This window comes from Camelus dromedarius, unplaced genomic scaffold (genome assembly GCF_036321535.1).
Source record: "Camelus dromedarius isolate mCamDro1 unplaced genomic scaffold, mCamDro1.pat HAP1_SCAFFOLD_48, whole genome shotgun sequence".
NCBI lineage: Eukaryota > Metazoa > Chordata > Mammalia > Artiodactyla > Camelidae > Camelus > Camelus dromedarius.
This window is the reverse complement of record NW_026989843.1, coordinates 125,439-140,735: the sequence shown is the minus strand read 5'-3', so window position 1 is coordinate 140,735 and position 15,297 is coordinate 125,439.

Below are 15,297 nucleotides of genomic sequence, written 5' to 3'. Positions count from 1 at the left end.
AACATAAACCTCAAAAAACACATAGTGAGTGAAAGAAGTCAGGCATAACAGAACACAAACTTTATGTATTTCCATAAAGTTCAAAATCACAGAAAAAAAATCTATTTTATTAGGGGTAAGGATAACAGTTCCTTTAGGGATATAAGGTGGGGAGAGTATTTAGGAAGGACCTAAATGGGGCTTCCAGAGAACTGGCCATATTGTTTCTTTTACTTAGCATTGGATATATGATTTTACAAGGGCATGACACCAAGCTGTAAACTTGAGATTTTTGTACATTTTCGAATGTCTTATTTAAATAAATTTTTTCTTACTGAATTCAAAGCACTGAAAAATACACTGTTTACACAGTGTGATGTCTTTCTTATCTATCATTAAAAATTACTTGTGACAAAGCATGTGGACAAATTGTCTCCAAATAAATCATTTTGATTGACAGTCAGCCTATGTTAAACATCCTTCCTTATTCTGAGTCTTTCGGATCTGAGTGGCTGAATACATGTATAAAAAATGGGTCAATTTTGATTTTCTGTATTTAACTGCAGGATTTCACTTTTAAATCAACAATGACATAACATTGTTATCCACATGGCTGTGCTGATGCTTTTGACAGTGTTTGTATGTAAAGTGATTTATCCACTGTAAGAAACTTTCCTGGATTCATATTTCACTTGAGAAGTAGGGAAAGAAAGGGAAAAACAAAACAAAATGGTGGCTCAGTATAAACTAATTTACTAGGAAAAAAAAATCATTGTATTTTTGAGTCCTGCAAAGTAGGTAGCCAGTAATAGGATGAAAAAAATATTGAAAGTTTCCTATAATGTGCATTTTTTCATTAGTGTCATTTCCTTTGCATATAGTGCCTACTTATAGCTGCAGTTGTCTCTGGATCAAAACTGGAGATAGCATTTTATATTTTCAATGATTAATTTCCTCAAATAAAAGGGAGGTTTAGATAATTTTAGCCACTAGAAGTTTCTTTTTGCATGTGAAAATAAGTACTAGGGTCAAGGAATGAACTGCATAAACTCACATCTTCTTTAAGAATGAGTTTTGGAACCATGCTCAACATTTCATTTCTCATTAAACCAAAGGGTCACAATAGGTTGCAGATTATACTGTGATCATTTGTATCTAATGTGCTGTGAAGCAGGAAGTCCGGGCCAAACGACAATGTAGCCACTGTGAAGATTTACACCATAACTTATAACACATTACTTCTTATGAAGAAGGTAAATATGTCACTAAAATAAAGCCAACACCACATATTTTAAGGATAAATCTTATCTCCATTTAAAGATAAAATGTTGAAGAAAAGATACCACCCAGTAGCAATTCTAAATCTGTACTTATTCAATGACCTTTTTAGTCCAAATATCATACATTTGTTAAAAAAGGAAGCTGTATTTCATCCTTGAGTTAGAAAAAAGAAAACTCAGAAATATTATTTTGAACTTAATGCATGATCATGTAAGAATTTGTTTTATTTACAAAAGGTATTTTAATTTCCAGTGAATGATTTCAATTCACTAATCTTTCATCAAGTATATATCCTTATATTTATCATTCTTTCCTTTCCTTCACTCTTTTATTTAACAAATATATATCTGGTGCCTGTTATATGTCATGCAGTCTGAAATGTGTCTTTCTAGGATCAGCCTCACATTATTGATGAGTAATATCACTCAGAAATTAGCACTGCTTGTTGAGCATTTACTGGGAGATTACTGCCATGCTTCAGGAAGGAAACTGTGTCTTAATGAAAAGGAGAAGTCTGAGTGGGGACAGTTGGGACCTCTCTGACAGTCTGTTCTTACAAGTAATTAGAGATGACTGAGGTAACTGAGAGCTGGATCCCCCAGTTCTAGGTATTTCTGTCACATAGAGAGAACGAGAGCAGAACCTTCTGGAAGCGGGCCATATTATGGATGGAGACCAATGAGAGAGTATCACTGAGTGGTTTAGCCAGAGAATTGGGTCAGATAAATAAAAAGCAGAGTGACTCAATAAAGTAGTAGGTTAGAAATTTGGCTCTGTGATTTAACGGTTTTCAGATCTCGGACAAGTTATTTAATCTCTATAAACCTCAGCCTCCTTATATTTAAAAAGTGAATAAAAATATTATATACCTCGATTGGTTATTCAAATAATGAGTAATGTACTTCGTGTACCTTTCATATGTTAGTTCTTCAACAAAATACCAATAATATAACTGATCACTTTATTCCATCTAACCATTAAAGAAGTCAGCACGCTATCAACACACACCTTCTACTCACTAATCCAAATCTAGCCTCCTTCTAACGAAACCCTCAGGCAGTCTGACATTAGGACATTTAAGGTACTGCATTTATCTAATAAATTTAAATACAGACACTCAATAACATAATTCCAAATTATATTTGTGTTAAAATATGTTTTGTCAAAGAACTCCAATTGTAAACCTTTTAGTTTCTTTGAAATTATATAGTTGAGAAATCCTCAAGCTAACAAAATTCTTAATTTTAATAGTCCTCTAAAATGCCTCACATTGGTAGTGATATTTGCCAGTTTTGGTCACTGCTCTTATACCCAGCAACTAGAGCAGTGCCTAGCACACAGTAGGTCCTAAATAAATACCCATCAAATGAATTCCCTCAGAATGACTTCTCCCTAATGCACACAAATAAACCATTTCAAAGTACAAATATATAATAATCCTGAAAATATTGATAAATTTCTAACAAAAGAGTTTCAGTTACTAACAGAATAGTACATATATACGAAGAAATACCAGATATATCTTAGATATTTGTTGACCCATGTTTGAATTCCTGGACCCAAATTCAGTGTGGAAGAAGGGTTTCCCACATCTCCAACAAGCAATGCTCCAACACCAGTGGTGTGTTCTTTAATTTAACTCAGTTCTGACACCATCTACCTAGAGATAGCATCAGATTCTACAGGCTAAGGGTTCAGTCCTACAAGACTGTCCCCCATCATTTTAAGGACCAATCGGAAGCCTGGATTATCACCCATACTTCTGACCAAACAGCTAGAGACGGGAGGTTCCAACAATGCCCTCCTTGGTCTTCAGATGTCAGGTGCAAGTCCAGGTTATTACCTGAACTTCTGACCTACTGGCTATAAATCAGAGATTTCCATGACACCGTCTTCGGGTTTAATTAATTTGCTAGAGCAGCTCAAAGAACCCAGAGAAACTTGTAACTTACTAGAGCACCACTTCATCGTAAAAAGGTGTAACTCAGAAACAAGCAGATGGAAGAGACGCATAGGGCAAGGTACAGGGATAAGGCCCAGGGCTTCCATGCCCTCTCCAGGTGCTTCCATTTGCTCTTGCAGCAGCTCCACATGGTCACCAACCCAGAAGCTCTCTGAACCCTGTCCTTTTGGGGTCTTATGAAGGCATCATTATGTGGATATGACTGATTAAATCTCTGGCCATTGGCAATTGATTCAACCTTCAGCCTCTCTCCCTCCCCAAGGGCATGGGGTGGGACTGAAAGTTCCAACCCTCTAATCTCAGGATTGGTTTCCCCAGCAACCAGCCCCCAACAGTAGGAGCAGTCTAAAAGACACCTCATTAACGTAACAAAAGAAACCTTTGCTGCTCTCTCCACTTAGGAAATTCCAAGGGTTTTTTACTTCTGTGCCGGAAACTGGGATGAAGACCAAATATATATTTCTTATTATAAATCACAATATCACAACCCAACATCTTCATTCATTTTTAAAACATGCTGCAAACTCTGTGCATGTCTTTATGATTTCAGATATATAAAAAAACACTAAAGAGAAAGCAGATAGATGACTTTTGCCATAATTCAGAAAACTGAGTGACTGCTAAGCAACTCAGTAAAATTTCTGCACAATTATAACTTACCCCCAGAGCAATCCCACAGTGAAAGTTTCATTTTTGGAGTAAAAGCTGGCATTTACCATAAAGCAAGTCTTCTTAGCCCACATCCCTTAGATACTTACTATTTAATTCCCATCTTCTCATTTATTTGGTCTGTCCTTTACCATAAATGTTGCATCCTACAAAAAAGAAATAACCAAGGGAGATATGAATTTTTCTAATACTATACTTGTGTTATTTTTTAAAGATTTGTTTTAAAACATGTAAAAATCAATAGGTATGAACATTATTCACAAATAATTTTCCCACTCCACAAAGTAAATGCAGTGTGTTATGGCAACATACTGTTCACTCAAATTTTTCTCATTATTTTATTGGATAACATAAATTAATAATGACTTACAACTACTTATGAGAATGACTCATCATGGGAAGTTCTTTATGTCAGGTAGCAGAAGTGAGGATGAAACATTTCTTTATGATGCTAAAAAAAAATCTAGTTGAAAAGTGAAAAATCACATGAATTTAGAACCTATTTTTCACCTATGTGGTCAACTATTTAAAATATTTTAATAAATGAGATTATTGTTCTGACATAATGTAGAGTTATAACAAATTCTAGTCATCTACAATAAAACTTCTCTTAACCAAAATGTTCAGCTATTAGAGTATTCTGGCTATTCATTTTTTCTTAGGAAAATAATCTTAACTCCAAAACCTTATGCTGAACACAATTTCGAATACATTAGTCCACTTTGCTGCATCTGTCATATCATATAGGCAACGTATTTTTATATTTTTTGATGGTTGGAGGACTTAACGGTTTCTCTATCTCAGTTATTCTAAATGTGTTCAGTTATTTGCAAGCTTGCAGGTAGAAATGATATAAGAGGCTGAACTGGGTGTATCCAGATCCTCAGACCTTTCTTGATGTGCTTTTGTTTGTTTGTCTAATTTGAAAAAGAAATACACTTGCAACCACCTTCGGATACACTATGATGCTTAACTTAGACAGGCATGCAAAACTCTATACGAAAATCTATTAAAAATGTAAGGCATACATTCATTCAATAACAATTACTGAATACTTAAGTATGCCAGACACTATGCTAGTTATTATTTGTGTATTAAGCATGAGCATGTGTGTATAGAATTTTTAATATTTGCTGTTTAGGCAGAAATAAAATAAAGCCAAAATAACATAATTCTAATAAGGATTGAAGACTATTTGGCCATGATTAATTCAGGTTTTGCTGTACTTTCAGATGTTAGGAATGTTAGTTATCTTTAGATCTTGAGCAGTCTTTAAAGTCTCTCCTGGTGAAGTGTGCAGTCACAACTTGTGACTTCCTCAGATTTTGTCTCAGAATCCTTTAGATTTGTGTAAAATTACAAACACACATGCACACGCATGTGCACACAGGGATATACACTATGTTGATATATAATTACAAGTAACTTCAATTACTATCTAATGTGGGATACTGTGTCAGCGATGTGGCCTGTGTATCTACAATAATATGTTTATAGATCATTTAATCTCTAATCTATAAAGTGACTTTGTCAACTAACAATATGCAATTAAGAGGCCATAAAGATTTTAATCAATCAATGAATGGATGATTAAATTTAGCTTGAGTTCACTTGCCTCAATCAGTTTCCTAAATTATGTCTGCTTACTTGGGAGAGAATGAAGCATCAGTGGATTATTTTTGTGCTCAGTAGGAAACAGGAGGGTTTGGGTATTTTGTCCTTGTAGTAGATGGCAACATGATCACAGATTCTTCACATCCCTGTCACCACCCTCCTCCTCTACAATGACACTTGAATCCATTATATTTAAGATCTGAGTTTGGTCATACAACTCAATTTGGCTAATAGGACGTTAGCAGGCATGACACAAAAGAAGGCTTGAAAACAGCTTCAGCAATGGAAATTTCACTGTGACTATCACCGTGTGAAAGAACCTGGGCTTGCCTTCCTGATAATGAACAACACATGGCTGAGTTACTGCCATCACACCTGGTGACAGGCAGGCAAATGGTGGACATGTGAGTATCAACTTCCAGTTAACTACAAATACATAGGAAATGTAGTTTACACAATAGAGGGAAAAACAGCTGTACCAAGCTGAAATTAACCACCAACAGAATCATGAGTAAACAAATGAGTTGTTCCTTTAAACTATTTAGTGTCAGGTTGTTTGAACCAAAGTGAATTAATAAAATTCTATATGCCTATGTCGATACGTCTTGATAATTTAATGGGCATATGAATTACCTGAGGATCTCATTAAATGCAGATTTTGATTCAGTAGGTGTGGATGGGGCCCAAGATTCTGCATTTTTAATGACTTTCAGAAGATGAAGATGATATTGGTCTACTGAACACATTTTCACTGACAACAGCCTCTGTGATAGGAGACATAAAACTGTTAATAAAAACACGAGCTGCTCTTGTCAGTGATGTCCAGGACTCTGATTAATAAGACGAACTCATTTTAAATTTAAATAAATTTATATTTATCTTCCTACCTAATATAACAGATAACACCCACCTTGAACACAAGACAAACACACACACACTCCCTACCTCATTGCCAGAATGTAGTGAACATATAGAGACCCTTCAGAGTGGAAGGCTAGAAAACCATATACCATGCAAATAAAATAAGGAATAATTAACTGACAACAGAAATATTTCAGGAAGTAAATTTGCTTTGCAATAAATTTTATTTGAAGACCTGTTTAAATATCTAAACTTTAAGCAACTAGAGTTCCTGTTCTTATTGAACTTACAAAATAGTGCTTGGTTTGAGAGTTATCTATAGTCACATTTTCATTCACTCATTTGTCGTAAAGGAATAGGTTGCTGTATTTATGAAGCCCTAAATAAATGTCCCTTTCAAGTGTTTTCATAGAAAGAAATGAAGACTGAGTAGATATCAACTTTACTGCCGTCAGTATTGTACAACTCATAGCAAAATAAGAAAAAGAGATATTCCCCTCAGGCTTTGCTACAGAAGAAGAGTGGCGCGTGCTATTTGACAGCTTGAAACTTTACACTTTTGAAAAGTGCTTTAAGTGAATTTGAGGTAAAAAGGATCAGACAGAAGTTAATACTGACATAAATTCAGTCCTTTCTGGGTTGAGTGAGTAAAAGTTAAATTAGCTGATGCTTAAGATTACTTCCAGTCTCACATGGTGGGATTTCATGAACTTTCTTAAAAGAGGAAATTGCTTAACTAAAACAATGTGTGATGTATAAAAATCACCACCCTATAAAAATCATTGCTAGTGGTGTTCATTGAGAAGACCCTTTCAAATTTAACAAAGGAGACAGTTACTGAATACACTGAAGAATATTTTCTCTGTGATTTTACTCATAAGTTCTTATTTGTTCATAGAATAAAGTGATACTAAGAATGATTTTTAAGATAGTTTAAAAGTATATGATAATTCACTTCTCTACCATTAGATACACATGCATGTTGTTTATGTATAGATTTTAACAGTATATCCCTACCACCGCACACATATACACAAGCAAACACACGTAGATCATAATGAAGAAATATTAACGACTGTAAAATGTCTTATCAGCTTTGTTGTGACTTAATTCACATACTACACAATATTAACTGTTTAATTTACTTGTTCTATATATTAGATTAATACTTTTAATTATGGAAGAATATATATAACATAAAATTTGCCACTTGAACCATTTTAACTGTCCAATTCAGTAGCGCTCATTACATTCAATGTTGTGCTAACATCACCACTACCTATTTCAAACATTTTTCAACACCCTAAATAGAAACTACGTAACAATTAGCAATAACTCCCTATTCCATCCTGCCCCCAGCCCCCTCTAATCTACTTTCTATCTGTATGAACGTATATTTTAGATATTGCATATAAGTGGATTCATAAAATACTCGTCTCTTTGTGCCAGGCTAATTTCACTTACCATAATGTTTTCACAATGTATCAATATTGTGCCATGTACCAGAACTTAATTTCTTTTTATGGCTAAGTAATATCCCATTGCCTGTATGTAGGCATATTTTTACCTATTCACATGTGGATGGACACAGGTTGTATCCCACTTTTTGCTATTATGAATATTGCTACAATGCACATTGATGTACAAGTATCTCTCTGAGATCCTGCTTTCACCGCTTTTGGGTATATACCTAGGAGTATTACAAAGTCATGTGACAATTCTATAAACAGCTATTTGAGGAACTTCCAAATTGCTTGCTACACCTACTGTACCATTTTATATTCCTACTAGAAATACACAAGGGTTTCAGTTTCTCCCCATCTTCACCAACACTCATTATATTTTTGTGTGGAAAAAGAAAAACATATCCAACAAATTTTTAAATGTACAGTACAATACTGTTAACTATATGCACATTGGTTTACTGCATATCTCTGGAACGTTTTCATCTTGGATGACTGGAATTCTATATCCATTTAACAGAAACTCCGTATATGTTCCCTGCCCCAGTCCCTGACAATGGCATTCTACTTTCTACTTCTATGAATTTGGATACTTTATTTACTTCATTTAAATGTAAGCCTGTAATATTTGTCCTTCTGTGAGTGGCTTATTTCACTTAACATAACGTCCTCAAGGTTCATCAATGTTGTAGCATATAATAGGATTTCTTTTTTAAGCCTGAATTTTATTTATATACATACACATGCATAGATATAATTTTGCATCTTTCTCTTATTTTCTCCTTCAGGGACTGCCATGACATTTATGCTGTGTATCCATTTAACATGTATGTTGTTGTACCACAGGTTCTGTTTATTGTTCTTCTTTCACTTTACTTGCTTTGTTTTACTTCATTCATTTTGCATAAATTCTGTTGACTTTTCTTCATTCTTTATTTTTTCATTCCTCAAACTCAGTAATCCCAATTGTCCTCTCCTCAATTTTGCTGGTTATTTTTTCTGCCTGCTCAACTCTGCTGTTGAATCCCTCCATTGAATTTTTACTTTCAAGTTACTGTACTTTTCATCTCCAGAATTTCTGTTTGATCCCTTTTTATAAATTCTCTTTGTTGATAATATCATTTTGTTCCTACGTCAATTTGCTTTCACTTTCCTTTGTTCATGTTTTCTTTAGGTCTGAGTATATTTAAGATAGTTGTTTTGAAATCTTCTTCTGATAAGTCTGCTGTCTGAACTTCCTCAGGGATGATTCTTCTCAATTTATTTTGTTACTTTGAATGGGCCATGCTTTCCTGTTCTTTGTATGCCTTCTGATTTTTTTTTTTCATCAAAAGCTAGACATTTGAATATTATAATGTTCTAACTATGGAAAACACATTCTCTCCTAACTCCATGTTTGTTTAGGTACTTTTCCAAACTCTTTTTGCAAGGCCTGTATTTCTTGTCATGTGTGGTGACCCAAGTCCCTATTCTTTTAGCTCATGTTCAACTAATGCTTTGACAGAAATTTCCTTGAATCCCAAGATCTGAAAAAAGAAAAAAAAAAAGTAAAGGAAAAAAAAAAAAGAAACAAAAATAAAAAAATAAAAACAAGCACCTCTCAAGTGTTTGCAGCTTATCTCTTGCTAGGGTATTCCTTCAATGCTTGGCCAGTCCTGCAAGTGTAGGGATCAGTCTGAGGTGAAAGCTTAGGGTCTATTCTGCTATTTTTTGAGTACACAGTTTGCCATTGGCATGTACGTGGCTTTTGAAATTTTCCCATACACACGATTGGTTTTGATTTTCCTAATTTCCCAAAGAATCTCTGCCAGCTTTTACTCTGAGCCTCTTGGATGTCTATTCTATGTCTTGACCAATTTTCTTTTGCCTTAAACATCTTTAGTTGGTAAGTTCACTTTAAGCATTTTTTAGCACCGTCTGCCAACTTTCCAGCCTATGTTCCAAATTAGGTGAAACAGAGATGAGTTCCTCACATCGGTTCTTCAGGAAGCCATTGGACATGTTAGAATAGACAAAGACAACAATTTGCAAGTAAGATCTAATCTGCTTCTTCTAGAACTAGGGAAATAGTCACATAGTGGGTCACAGGCTGGCACTGCTTTAAAATTTCCACTGCTTTAAAACTGCCAGCACACAAGGGGGGAGGGGGGAGCAGGGCAAGTAAAAAATCCACAAGACTTTCCAATCATTTTCAAATTTCCTTTTTAAAAAATTCAGTTATCTTGGCAGCTGTAAGTCCTTGACCATTTTCCAGAGTACTGAAAACGGTGGTTCTGACAGTTCCTGCTAGACACTGCTGTTTCTGTGGAGAACTAAGAGCATGGGCCTGCCTATTCTGCCATCTTGCTGATGTCATTTCCCTGCATAATTTTAATTGGGGCTTCAAGTATCCACATATAAATAAGCTGTATCAAGCCAAACCTAAAGTGTTTCTACCAGATGTCAAAAATCCAGAAATAGCAAAATTAAAGCCACCAAATCAATACTTGGTATTTAGTAAATGTTTCTTATGCATATAAGAACAGTTCATAAACTGAGAGCTTTCAAAATTAAAGACTGGTATGAAGCTTAGGGGCATGAAGTTACAGAACGGCTCATAAAGTGAAAATACGGAAGCTGTTAGCCTTTACAATGATTAAGTATTACAATGCGCATTTCCGATGGCAGCGTATTGGTTAAAAGTGACTATCTCATTCCATTTTTAGAAGGATGACTTAAGTTTCTTTTATGATTGTCCGAGACATTTATAAGAAATAACCTAAGTTTTGCTTATGTTCATGAAATAAGCTAGATTTAATTTTGTTTAGATTATTTAAATGGTTTTGTCTGCTCAAGGAATTCTCAAGTCTGGTCTCCATTTTGTCTTTCATTTTAACGCAGATGAGAGAAGACATAAATATTCTACTTCTGTTTGAGGCATGTGTGTATCAGTATGCACTTCTGTAGGTGTGATTTTATTCTAGTTATTTATTTTATTTGTTATTTCATTAAGTAATTTACTCAAATTAGAAACTTGAAATGATATATAATTCTTGTTCTGACCAATTATGACTTTTGATAATTTGACTCATGATGAATGCTGGAAATTTATCAACTACAAAGAAATATTTTACCCTGGAGCATTTCTGAGAAAAATGACTTTGTCTAAATTAAAAATAAAATCATTTGAGTGTATAGTATGTATCAGGCTCAATCTAAGATGTTTCAAAGACTACATCGCATTTATCCTCACAACAACTTTATAGTTTTACAGAAATTTGTAATCAAAGAAGTTATGCAACTTTCCCAAAATGACACACTGGTAAATTAGAAAATCACACTTAAACCAGGTTTTTAACTTCCATTCCAATTTTCACTCTACAATTCCACAGCTGACTATTATGTCCTTAGCTGTTTTTAAAAATAGGATTTAATATGACATTATGAAAACATGTAGAGAAATGTGAAAATAAGAACATCAATTTAAGAAGAGTCTAATCTTTTAAAATGAAAGAACATGCAGTGGCTCTCAGAGAAAGAGAGAGAGAAGAGACAACTGGTATTTTGCTTTCAGTGTTGTCCATTGTCATTTATACAGAACTCATGGACAATACGTTCATACTCACACTCACTTTTTGTTGCAATATCACTTAAAAGAAAAATAGATGGGATTTCAAAATTGTAGAATAGATAAACAAGATTATACTGTATAGCATAGGGTAATATACACAAGATCTTACGGTACCTCACAGAAAAAATGTGACAATGAATATATGTATGTTCATGTATAACTGAAAAATTGTGCTCTACACTGGAATTTGACACAACATTGTAAAATGATTATAAATCAATAAAAAATGTTAAAAAAAATAGTAAAAAGAATGAGCCTAAGGATTCAAGATTGTATTACTATGTAAAACAAATATATCCAATTTATCAGTTGCAAACTCTTTAAGATGACAAACCACTATTATTTAACTGCTTTTTGTCACCAATAAAATCATAGTAGTCTCTGCCCCTACTACTGTAAAGCCATTTACTCATATTTTGTCAGGTAGGCTAGACTTAAATGACAGCAAGGAAGAGAAATGCACACGCACGTCAGGAAAAGAATGATATGATAATAGCAAATGAGTGGTGCATTTGCCAACATGCCTGCCATCTTGCACCCTGTTACTCTGCTAATCTATCATGGCACTCTTCTGTGCTGAGCTCAGACTTCACCTCAGAATCTCTCTCAACATAGATCTGCAGACAGCCACCATCCATCAGCAAGAGCTGGCACTTGAGTTCAAACTTCTTGGCTCTCTCTGGTAGAGCATATCCTTTATAGTTCTGTTACGCCAAGATCCGTTGCTTCATAGACTAACATAATTCAGTGTAAAATGGATTCTATTTCCACTTGAAATTTTGTCACAAGATCGGAACTCTTTATACCAAAGGAAGAAAAAGAAACAAATCAAAATGGAAACAAAATCTGTGGTAAAAGTCGTTCACAACTTTTGGGACAACTTTTGGGACAACAGGATAGGCCTTGCAGATTTGTGGCCAGTGTTGCCGCCAGTAGACTAGAACCTATGCTTCCTCTCCTTTCGCTTCCATGTTTTTTAAGACACCATGCAAACTTTCTTTGCTCACACGGTCCAACAAGAAAACCCTCACCTTACTGAAACAGAGCCACTATCCTGCTTTTGTATTTATAATTCAAAAAGTCACTACTGAGTTGGAATTGTATTCACAGGGGTAAGATTAATTGAGGCAGTGTTACCCTTTAGAAGAACATACATGTTTAGAAGGCTAGCATAGCTTTAGTTTTGTATCAGAGTTTTAAGTACTGACAATTAAAGATTAATATATTTCACTCTACTATTAACAAGAAATGCTGTTTTTAGTCAGCAAAAAACAATCTGACTTTCACCCCATTTCTCTTTGCTCTAGTCCGCCATGATGGTTTCTAATCCCAGGAGTGCACTACTGCCTTCTGCACTGTGGCCAGGGGCTCAAGACGGCATCCAGAGATAAGGTATACATTCGACTTCAGTGTGACCACCACCAGGACTAACACACTGCCAGGGATACTTTGAAGCAAAACCAAAACTAATGTAACTGTGGGCCGGTTAACAAGAAACAAAGATCAGACAAGCCTATGAACATAAGCTTAGAGAGTGAAGCCACATTTACATGTGGAAACCCCTGTGGCGTAGATATTCTACTTTATTTCTTAATAATGATATAAACTGTGGATGTTTGTTCATTCCAGTTATATTTACCTAAGTGTGTACCCCTTCTCTGCTCAATTCAGAAGCCTGGTAGGAGATCTGTCAGGCTAAAACATTCAATTGTCCAATCACCTTCTTATTTCCAACATCAGTCAAATGCGCCAACTTTATATACCTTTTAAATCTTGTGACAGTTTTGCAGCAGCAGTTCACAGGGCTTGTGACCAAGAGTCTGGCCAGGCTTCAGCTTCTCAGGGGCTCCTTGAAGTAACACACAATAACATGCTAAGCTGTCTTCTCACTATTTGGCACATTTCTCTCTGGCTGACAAGGCTGTTTGCATTGTATTTGCCCTCATCTTCCAAAATGCTCTCCACTGACCACACATTGGCAGGGCTTTGACAGCTCTGAGCCAGAAGGCACAGCTCCTGAACAACCTTTCATAGACAACAGCATCTAGGTCAGTGGTCCCCCTGCCATGCTGATGATTTTTTCCTCGGGTAGCTAAAGACCTGTACAAAAGGTTAAGGCTCAGCCAGGCTGCTATTGGGATTCTTCGTCCTGCTCACGCTTACTCCCTCGTGTCTTTCTCTCACATTTCAGAGGAAGGGATTGAGACTCAGCTCCAGTGCAGAGCAAAAGGAGAACTGTCTACAGTATCTGGGAGTGTCAAAGAACTACTAACGACTTACTGTATACCTTTGAGTATTTTATGGCTCAATGATAGGAAATGCTGAGGCTTTGGGACTACACATAAGCTTTCTGCTCCTCAGGTAAATGTGGTTGGTTTGATTGCTATTGTTTGTTTCTTCTTAATAACACATATTTTTAAATTTAATTTAATAGCCTACAATTTGACCACCAAATAATCCCGTGGAATAAAAAAATAATAGAAATGCATCTGCCTATTTAGAACACTTTAAATTCTGAACATAAGAGCACATAATGAAAAATAGGTTTGTTTCCTTCAACACTAAATTTGCAGATGTATATATCTACATTTATATAAAAATGATGCCTGACAGTTCTGTTTGTTTTCATTGCTTTTATTAAATATTGAATAGAATTTAAGGTAAAGAAAAGTAATGTATGCTCTTAACATTCATATTCTATCATTCAGTTTAAAGGAAACAAACAAACAAATCCTGCATTGATATTGGTGTCCCCTGTGTGTCATTCAACCAACCCAAGCCCTTCCTTGCATGCTCAGATACTCAGAATCCTGAATTTTGTATTTACAGTCCCCTTGCTTTTCTTTACAGACTTATCACATTTTCCCTTAAAAAAATGCGTTGAGTTTTCATGTTTTTGAAACTTATGTAAAGGAATTATGTTGTGGGAACTTTCTATGACTTCTTAAACATCATTTCTTTTTTGTTTAACATTTTGTTAGTGAGATAATTCATATGAACGCATAGCTGCATTTTTTCTGTTGATAGGCATTTGATCTATTTCTAGTTTGTTTTTTTCTGCGAAGAGAAACAATGCTCGTATAAATGTTCTTATACATATCTCCTAGTGGACAGAGGTAAGACATTTTCTAGGATATACACCTAGGAGTGGGACTGCTGAATCCAATATTATATGCATATTCAAACTTATTGTGTAATACTAAATTCTTTGCTCAAGGTCTGTACCAATTTATACTCCCAACAGCAGTGTATAAATGTATAGGTTAATTCCACATCCTCATCAACCTTGATAATGTTAGGTCTGACATTTTTGCCACCTTAATGGATATGAAATGACATCATCTTTTGGTTTAATTTGCACTCCCTACTTACTATTGAGATAGCACATCTTTTTAAATATGCATTTGCCATTTGATTTTCCTCTCTTAGTAACTGTCTGCCCAAGTCTTTTGTTCATTTTTTCATAAGGTTGTTTGTCATTTTCATATTAATTTATCAATGCTCCAAATATATACTAGATACATCCCCCTTTTGGTGATATATGTTACAAACATCATCCTCCTCTTAGTTTCCATTTTTGTCTTATTCTCTTATTAGTGAATTTTTATGAACATAGATTGTTGATTTTAATAATAGTTTGATTCATACATATTTTCCTTTAGGTTAGTGTTTATTGTATTCTTTTTCTAAATAAAAACATCTCTTCCTACTGAAGACTGTGCAGATTTGTGTATCATCTTCTAAAAGACTTCTTTTCGGCCTTTCACAACTTTATTGACACACTATCTGGGACAGATTACTGTGAATGGTGTAGGTAGGGGCCAAGTTTTATTTCTTTTTCACAGTAATGTACAACT